Source organism: Lactuca serriola, chromosome 3, assembly GCF_051521515.1.
Source record: "Lactuca serriola cultivar US96UC23 chromosome 3, Lser_US96UC23_V15, whole genome shotgun sequence".
Taxonomy (NCBI): domain Eukaryota; kingdom Viridiplantae; phylum Streptophyta; class Magnoliopsida; order Asterales; family Asteraceae; genus Lactuca; species Lactuca serriola.
Genome location: NC_136410.1, coordinates 15,488,141 through 15,497,526, shown reverse-complemented (window position 1 = coordinate 15,497,526; position 9,386 = coordinate 15,488,141).

Sequence of the window (9,386 nt, the reverse complement as noted above, 5' to 3'; positions counted from 1 at the left end):
CAAACACAGTAAGGACCAAGGTAAGAAACTAGTGGACCACTAAGGCCCAAAACAGCGCCTCATGACGCGACCAATCCTTGGTCACATCGTGAGACATGTCCGATCTAAATTTGTGCCTCACTCCTAACTCATACAACTCAATGGGGATGGTGACCCATCCTCACGTTGTAAGACCTCATGTATCACGTCATGACCATGTTCTGAAGCTAAAACCGCTATTTCAACGGTCTTAATCCATTCATCCCTTAACCTCACCCCTTCCAAAAGCTAAAGGGGTCTCTAATGGTACATAAAAATGCTTGATTTATGGAAATGCATGCACCTTTCATGTCCTTTCACCATTTATGGTCAAAAGGTGCACATATCGCCTCAAGTTCTCATGCAAACTCTATTACTCCACCAAAACCTAGATCTAAAGGATATAAGGCTCCAAAGGCCATTTAAATCCATAAAGTTGCTAACTTTATGGATTTACTCCACTCTAACCATGCCAAATCATAAGAAAATGGACCAAAAGCCTAGATCTAGCAATGAAATGCAATAAAGCTTCAGTCTTGATACTTACAAGGGTCCAAACAAGATGAAATTTGTTGTTGATGATAATGATCCCAAGCAATTTCCTTCCAAAGATACTTCTTCTTCTTCTTCTTCCTCTTTCCTTCCTTTCTAAAAGCAAAATGCTCAATAATTCAAGGTGATATGAAAACTAGAGTTTCCAGAGGCTTAGAGGGTGAGAGAGGCTGAGGATGGGAAACCCTAGCCTCTCATTCCCTTAAATACCCGAAAATTAGGGTCCGAGATCATTAAGTCATGCTCATGTTGTGAGACTCCAAAACACAAGTCAACGGGTGAACAGCCACTCACGACGTGTCCTCTAAGATCTCATGTCGTGAGTGTTGGATTAGTGTCTAAGGCTATAACTATATTTGGTAAGTACTTGACCCGGTTATGGATGGTCCTTTTGGGTTGCCTTCACCATAGCAACTTGACAGGATGATTTGTTAAGAGAGAAGAGATATTATTGTTAATATATTATGAGAATAATATATTAAAGGAATAATACTGTTATTTGATTAATATAAGTCATATATTAATTAAGAATTAATTTGGTGACTTAAAGAGGTTAATTGAATAAAGGGGCATAAACTGTCAAATGTGTGATAGTTGTGTTTTGGGCTATGTAACCTTATAGATATGAGGGTGGACGAAATTTAGGGTTTGGGAACCTTAAAATCGTCCAAGCCTAGTATCTAGAACGATCTTGGATTGCTTAGGTCCTAAGTTATTCAATTAGGGTTTAAGGTAAAACCCTAGTAGCTCATAGTATAAATAGACCCCTAGGGTGAGGGAAATCGACACTCATGCAAGGCAAGGAACCCTAGGGCCGATTTCTTACCCTCCTCCCTCTCTCTCAATATCATCCTCTTGCTAGTTGGTGTTTGTAAGCCATTAGAGGAGTGACAATTGTGACTCTAAGCTCCAAGAAGAAGAAGTATCAAGCAAGTAATCCAAGGTATTGTTCTAGATCCAATTTCATATGATTAGATTCAATTGTTTACATTAGATCTAGTATTGTAAGTCTTGGATTCAATGCATGTTCAATTAGAGAAACCTAGATCCAAGCATTAGAGTTTGCATGTGCCCATAGGAAAGTTCTTATGGCTCAAACCCATCAGTGAGGACCCTCAAAATGCAATAAGTAAATAAATTTAGTACCTAGGGGTTCTGGATGTTACAAGATAGTCTAGGAGAAATTCTTTTTATGTTATATAGAACTGACATTATTATTGTGGTTGCTTAGTGTATGCATCGTAGCTCTATATAACTAAGATTTTATAGCTTGAGATTGTTTGATTTAGCATTATTTCCTATTCCTTGTCTGGTTGTAGGCTTAGGGTAGAATTAGGTATTCGATTGTCTATTGAATCCAATGTTACGTATGATTAACATACATGAGCGACTACAGGGTTGGTGTAAGTTTCATGAGTGTGTATGGGTTATAGTAGTCCAGCTTGAGGAATGATTAGTTACTCGAGAGAGAGTGAGTATAAGATGTATGTGTATGCTGGTATTTGGGATTTGTAGTCGGATGGTCCGTGACGATACCTTTAGATAAATATGGATAAATATGGAAGGTAGTATGGGCTTGTACTACTGAAAGCACAGGACCCGTAAGAGGATCAAAGAAGTCACAAACCCGAAAGGGTTAGTCGCTTCGTGATGATATAGTAATATGGCTTGTGTATCTTTTCTAATGTTTTTCGGTTTATTTTTAGTATGCCGATCACTAGAGGTTCTGGATCAGGAGTTGGCGGCCAAACGAGGCCAAGATTGACTGACAATGACATTCAAGAGATGATCGCCACTCAGGTAACCGTTGGTGTTAAGGAGGCGATATCAGATTTTTTTGGGTCTATCAAGACTGCCATGATTGATATGTTTCACGAGCGCTAAGCTACCGTCTCAGAGGCTGTTGCTGTCGCAGCCACTGCGACTATTGTTGTTGGGGGACTTCGGGGGAGAAGAATCTATTGACGAGGTCAAGGACCCAATTATTTCTATAAGGTGGTTATCTGATATGTAAGGATGTTTCTTCACTTGTTCATGTCTGAAGGACCAAAACATCAGGTGCGCCCTGAACCTTCTTCGTCGGGGGGGGGGGGGGGGAGGGGGGAGAAGGACTGGTGGAAGCTGGTGACCAGTGCTTATTATCCTGCGGAAAGTCATAGTGACTTGGGAGTAGTTTTCATAGATGTTCCGTACTCAGTATATGCCACTGGTGGAGAGGGAGAGATTAGACTAGGAGTATCTTTTGTTAAGGCAGACGACAGATTCGGTGGTAGAGATCACCAAGATGTTTACTGAGAGAGCTCTTTTCTCCCCGAGTATGCTGCATCAGAGCAAGTTTAAATGTCCTGTTACTTGAGCATGATCAAGACGGAGATCGGAGAGTTGTATTGACTCAACGGTATAGTTCTCTCTTCGAGTTGCAGTCTTTTGCTCAGAAGAGAGAGATTGAGATTGAGACCCAAACGTGAGAGATGAGGCAAACCCCAACTCAGTCACAGTCATCAACAAAGCGGTTCAAGACCACTAATTCACGATCTGGATTTCAGAGGGGCAACACTTGTGGCAAGTGAGGGAAGCTTATGCGGGAGTGTATCGATCAACAACAACATGCCGCAATTCCTTGTTTTCGCTAAACCCATGTAAGTTAAGCTACACTCTTTTGCTTTTAGTGTAACTTATATCTTTAGTCATAAGTCGTTATTATGAACCTATAAATAAGATTTATTAGTGATTCCAAGTCGTTATACTAATTGGTCTAGTTACAGGGATAATGTCTAGGCTAGATTTAGTGGGGTGTTTAAAGTGAGATTTCCAAACAGTATACTCTATATAAGAAACAGACCCTACCTCTAATATGATCCTACTTGGTTGCTCCTTACTTGATAGATCTTGATGTAGACATTGGGATTAGTGAGGAATCTTGACTATCATTAGTCACTAGGAATATTAGACTAAGACTTGGTATAAATCATACCTAGGTCACGTAATAGCAAGTATTTACTTTCATCTAAGTACATAGTTACTTTCACTAGTTATTCACCTAAGTCTAGTAAGTACATAGTTACTTTCATCTTACACATTGATATAAAGTATTTAATTTGCTTAGATCCCCTATGTGTTTATTTGTGTTCCTGATGATTGTGCTAAATGAGATAATGATTTTCACTCGCAGTAAATTATATATGTATTTTATTATACTTATATCGTATCGGGTAAAAAGGGTAGAGGGAGAAAAGATATAGTATAATGGTGAGAGACCATGCTAGAGATAGAATAGTGGTGAGAGACCATGCTAGAGATAGAATAGTGGTGAGAGACCATGCCAGAGATAAAATAGTGGTGAGATACCATACTAGAGATAATGGTGAGAGACCATGCCTAACTAAGAGCAGACATCAAGCAAAGTATTGATAACAACTACAGACTCTTCAAGATAGTCCAATGGAACACTGGTACACTCGCAATCTGTAGGTGTTAATGAATCAGACTATCTGGGAGTATGGATTGTGTGTTCATTCGAGTACTTTATCCCCCTCATGGTTTCCTTACTGACAAGTATTGCCAAGGAATTCCTGAGGCAATATTTTCTACCCGTTGTTACAGAGATCCTTTAGGATAGGTCCCTTGAGATTATCATTTAGGATCGAAGAGTAAGAATAACGAGAATGGGTAAACGGGATTAATCTATTTGGTGTGTTATATATACCTAAAACAATATAATAATAATATTGTGGATTGGAAACCCTATGTGCTCACCAGGCTCTCAAGGCTGACCCATTCAGTTTCTTTGTATCACAAGTATCGGTATGAATATACAATCCAATGAGAGATTCAAGGATTATAGGTCATCAGTACAATGAGTTATTGTAAGGCTTGTAGTTTATATTTATGTTTCTTGTATCAGTTATAACATCCCAAAGTTTATAATAATCAATGAAAAACGTTTCTTCAAAAATATTTTTATGGGACAAATTTCGCATTTACAATAAAATATGTTTTAAAATAAGCGTAAATACAATGGTCTTTTCTGGCCAAGAAAATTAGGGGTGTAACACGCAACCCTGCACATAACACCGCCACTACAGTGTAGAGGGTGTGGGGAAAGGGTGAGGGGAGGCTACCCTGCCCTCTCTCTCCTCGTGTGATTGGTCTACCTAATTTATTTATTTTTTTGTCGGTTTTTTAATATTTATTAAATTATATACATACTAAAAAATTATAAAAAATATATATTAAAATTCATGGTTGTTAAATCCCTACAAACGAGTATAGTATTTGTATAATTTTTTTAAAAAACATAAAATAAAAATTAAAGGTAGTGAAAGGTGACAATTTCCTGCCTTTTGATGAGCGAAAGGCACTTGAGTGGAAAGTTGATGTGGCAGTCAAAAAATGAAAGGTGAAAGATGAGTATACCCTATGGGCTTAGTATGTTATTTTGTGAGATGCATGATATAATAGGGCTAAGGATCCCATCAGGAATTGCATGATAAAATTGTCTGATATTTGTGATGCCTTATAGCCTAGGGAATTGTTGTCTAAGAATGATTGATTTAGCCTTATTTCATGTTCCTTGTTTGGTTGTGGACTAAGAGTAGAATCATTTATTCGACAATCTTTTTTATCTTGTATTGTGTATAATTTGCATGCATAAGACAACCAACGGTGTTGGTGGAAATTCCTAATAATACAGTAGAATCATTTATTCGACACCTTCCAACTTTCTCTCTCGATTTTTCTCTCCATTTAAGTTGTGGCAAAGTCGGAGGTCGCTAGGAGCTCGAAAATTAAAATCTATGGGGTTGGTGTTCTGTCAGTGCAATCTTCCAGTTTCACTAGAAACTCTCTATAAGTTAGGCTATATTTACTATGCTTTAAGTGTAGCTTATATTTATACTCATAGTCGTTGTTATGAATGTATAAATAGGATTTATCAGTAATTACAGTTGAAATGATGTTGATCTACTTACAAGAGAGGTGGCTATAATGGTTACGTTGACTTGGTTGTTGGATTTTAGAAAGGTTATACGCCGAAATGATCATACCTCCCAACTGTCTGGCCTGGTTGATCCTTATTTGATATAACTCTTGGTATTCATTGGGATTAGTGAAAGATCTAGCTTTCATTACTAGATCGTCATAGAGATTAATAGATTAAATTATAATATGTTAATACTTGTTAGGCGCATTACCCACGAGTTGGATTGTTAGTAGAATCACCCAGATATGCTAGCCAGTATCCGGTCGAGAGGACCGAAGGGGAGGCCAGCACCCAGATATGCTAGCCAGTATTCGGTCGAGAGGACCGAAGGGGAGGCCAGCACCCAGATATGCTAGTCAATATCCGGTCGAGAGGACTGAAGGGGAGGCCAGCACCCAGATATGCCAGCCAGTATCCGGTCGAGAGGACCGAAGGGGAGGCCAGCACCCAGATATGTCAGCCAGTATCTGGTCGAGAGGACCGAAGGGGAGGCCAGCACCCAGACATGCCAGCCAGTATCCAATCGAGAGGACCGAAGGGGTAGGCCGGGCACCTAGATATGCCTGACAATATATGTATGTTGTGTGTTTGTATGGTATGTGGTATGATGTGGGAACTCACTAAGCTTTGTGCTTACTGATGTGTGCAAACTCACTTAGTTTTAAACCTACTTTCAATTATAAAATAACACACAAAGGCAGTGAACCTATCAATTGTGGTATAGTTGAATAAGTAGGGTATCGAACACAGGGAACGGCAAATTAAAACTAAAAACTAATTCTATCTAAATTAATTAATAAGTAGGGGGTTTTCTCTAGTTTTACAAGACTAGAAAAACTTACTAACTATTACTAATTTAAAAACTAGAAAACAAAGAACTAACTAGATTCAATAATGGGAAGGAACTTCTGTTTAGTTCAACTCAATTGATCCTATGGTTGATTTCAAGGTAGTGGTGCAATGGATTAATTCTTTTGTTGGTTACCGATTCAAGTGACTAGATTCGCATTCACTACACTAATCCTTAGCAAATAAACTAACTTAAACAGTGGCCAGTTTTCTAATTTAATTAAATTCACTAGATTAATTATTCGGGTTAATTTAGACTTGCAATAGTTAACTAATTTAATCTTTTAATTAACTTCTTGTTGATGGTCATCACACAAGCTTGCACATGAATTTACTCAATTTTCTTATTAACTCTAGTTTCATGTTCATTAATCCTAGACATATGACAAAGTGATCACATAGCATATGAGGTTGATAATCAATAGATGTTCATGCTAATCAATTATCTTCCTATTAACAGAAAATTAATTATTATTCACACACAAGGTTCTTTAGCAAGCTAAAATAACAAAAATCACCAACTTAGAATTAATCTACCAATAATCAAACCATAGTATCAATTTTGTATCCCCAAATAGAAGTCTAAAGGTTTTAGCTCATAATTGAAGTAAATAACAGCAAACAAACAAAGTCTAATTGTTTAACCATAATGACAAAACAAAAGATTAACTGGAATGATGAAATTTGCCTCAATTCTCCTTCGGGATTGAATTCTAGCTTATGACTTCGTCTTCTAGGGTTTTTCTGACTTCTTAATCGCAGCTAAATCCTTCTGAATCGTTCCAGAATTCCCTCCATCGTTCTGTGGAGTTATCTTTATATATACGAATCGACTCGTCGAGTCCATCTCTCAGTCCCCGTATTGTGATAAGTCTCTGGGATCCTGAGTCTATATCTTCTCGAATCTTCGCTTGGACTCGCCGAGTAGTCGACCCTACTCGCCGAGTAAGTGTTATTTTTAGTGTTTTTTCTTTTTTGTTCCATTCTCGAACTCTCAACCGCTTCTCCTGCTTCCTTTTGCTTCCGAGCTTCATTTTTGGATTGAAAATATAATTCAACCACTTTTAAGTACCTTTTGTCCATAAAATGCAATAATTTAGCTAATAAATGAATAAAAATCTATACTTAATATGAACTAAATATGCACATATCACTTACGGTTTTTAGTTTTGGTTTCAGGTACTTCGTTTTCAAAGGAAAGGAGTCGGCTGGATCGCAGCGCATCACACTATGGTTTTCCGCACATGAGATCTTTGAGATTACACTTTGATACTGTTTTATGATAACACGTTTTTATTATTTCTACTTCGGTTTTGACATGACACAATATTATGGATGTTTATTATACTGTTGGTTTATAATAACGTATTTAAAAATGAAATTTTTTGCCTGTATTTTTGGGATGTTACATAACCGGCTTCTGAAGGCCCAATACGGCCCAACTACTGTTGTGACCAAAGCTAGGCCCAAACCAAGGCCCAATAACTTAAAACCCACTGACTGGGCGTACGCTGAGCGTACCCATCTGTACACTGCGTGTACTGCTTGAATGGCTTGTACGCTACGCGTATTGGCGTGTACGCCCAACGTACTCTCTTGTTAACCCATATCTTCCAAAATGACTTGATCCCTTAAGACACTACGTCCAAACTACAAATCTGGGTCCAATACCTCGTCCTAGCCCATAAAGTTGGTCACTTGGTGGCTTGCAATCCATCAAATGAGCCCAACACTAAAATGACAATGAACTTCCAAAGAAAAGGATAGATCTCTTGCATGGCTTAATAAAAGCCACAAAGCTTGTAGCTTTACTGCTAAATGGACTCATTGAGCTTCAAGGCTGGCAACCTTAAGCTCAAAATCGAAGTTGCTTGACCAAGGTCCAAATCTTCCAAAACCCTAGATCTAAAAAGGTCCGATCTTTGGACCTAAAAAGGCCCAAATCTTCCTAAACCCTAAATCTAGACTTTGAGGAGGAAATTTAGAAGCTTTATACCTCCTCTTGATGCCAAATGATGAGCTTAATCCAGATCCCTGAGCTCAAGGTACTCAAGGACTTCTTCTCCAACCTTTCCTTTCTTCTTCCAAGTCCTTCTTTGCCAAAATAAGCTAAAAATGCCAAACACACACACAAGGAAGAGTATAAATGAGTTAGGGTTTCTCTGGAGGTGATGGACATGTAAGGAGGCCAAAAGGGGAGGCTATAATGATGTATTTATAGGTCCTTAACCCTAAAATTAGGGTTTAGCATCTACCCGCGTACGTTGGGCGTACCTCTTGGTACGTCGGGCGTACGCACCCGCGTCCCTCGAATCCAATGGCCATTACGCCCCGCGTACGCCAGGTTACGCCCAACGTACGACTTATAGGCGGCTCACTTCCTAAACCCACTCCAAATGACTCCATTGCCCATGTGTTAGTCCAAAACAATTATTAACTAAATAATTTAAATTATACCTTGAGGAACGGGTGTTACAATGTTAGGATATGGAACGAGTATAGTAAAGTTAACAGTATAATCTCTATGTGCTTAAGTGTGAACTGGTAGAGTAGAAAGTATAAATGTGTCGGTATAGTAGAATCTAAAGTGCAGTCTCTATATATGTGTAGTTATTGTGATATTATACGTAGGTAGGGGTTGATGGTGGAACGGTTAAAAAGGCATGGTATCTATAGACCCATGTAGATTTAGTTAGGGGATGATGGTGGAATGGTTAAAGAGGCCGGGAACCTACATGCCCGCATATTCCAAGATACACGTCTTATTTGTAGACCGTGAGTTATTTTTTTATGCTTGTATATGTATTGTGGTATATGGTATTTTGGGGAACTCACTAAACCTTGTGCTTACCAAGCTGTTAAAAATGTTTTTCAGACACTCCATTGGTTCGTGAGAAAGGCAAGGTTCGACTGTCCACACGCGCATTCGCTACATGTTTCCGCACAATGTAATCATACTCTAATATATTTTAATAAATAAAAATGA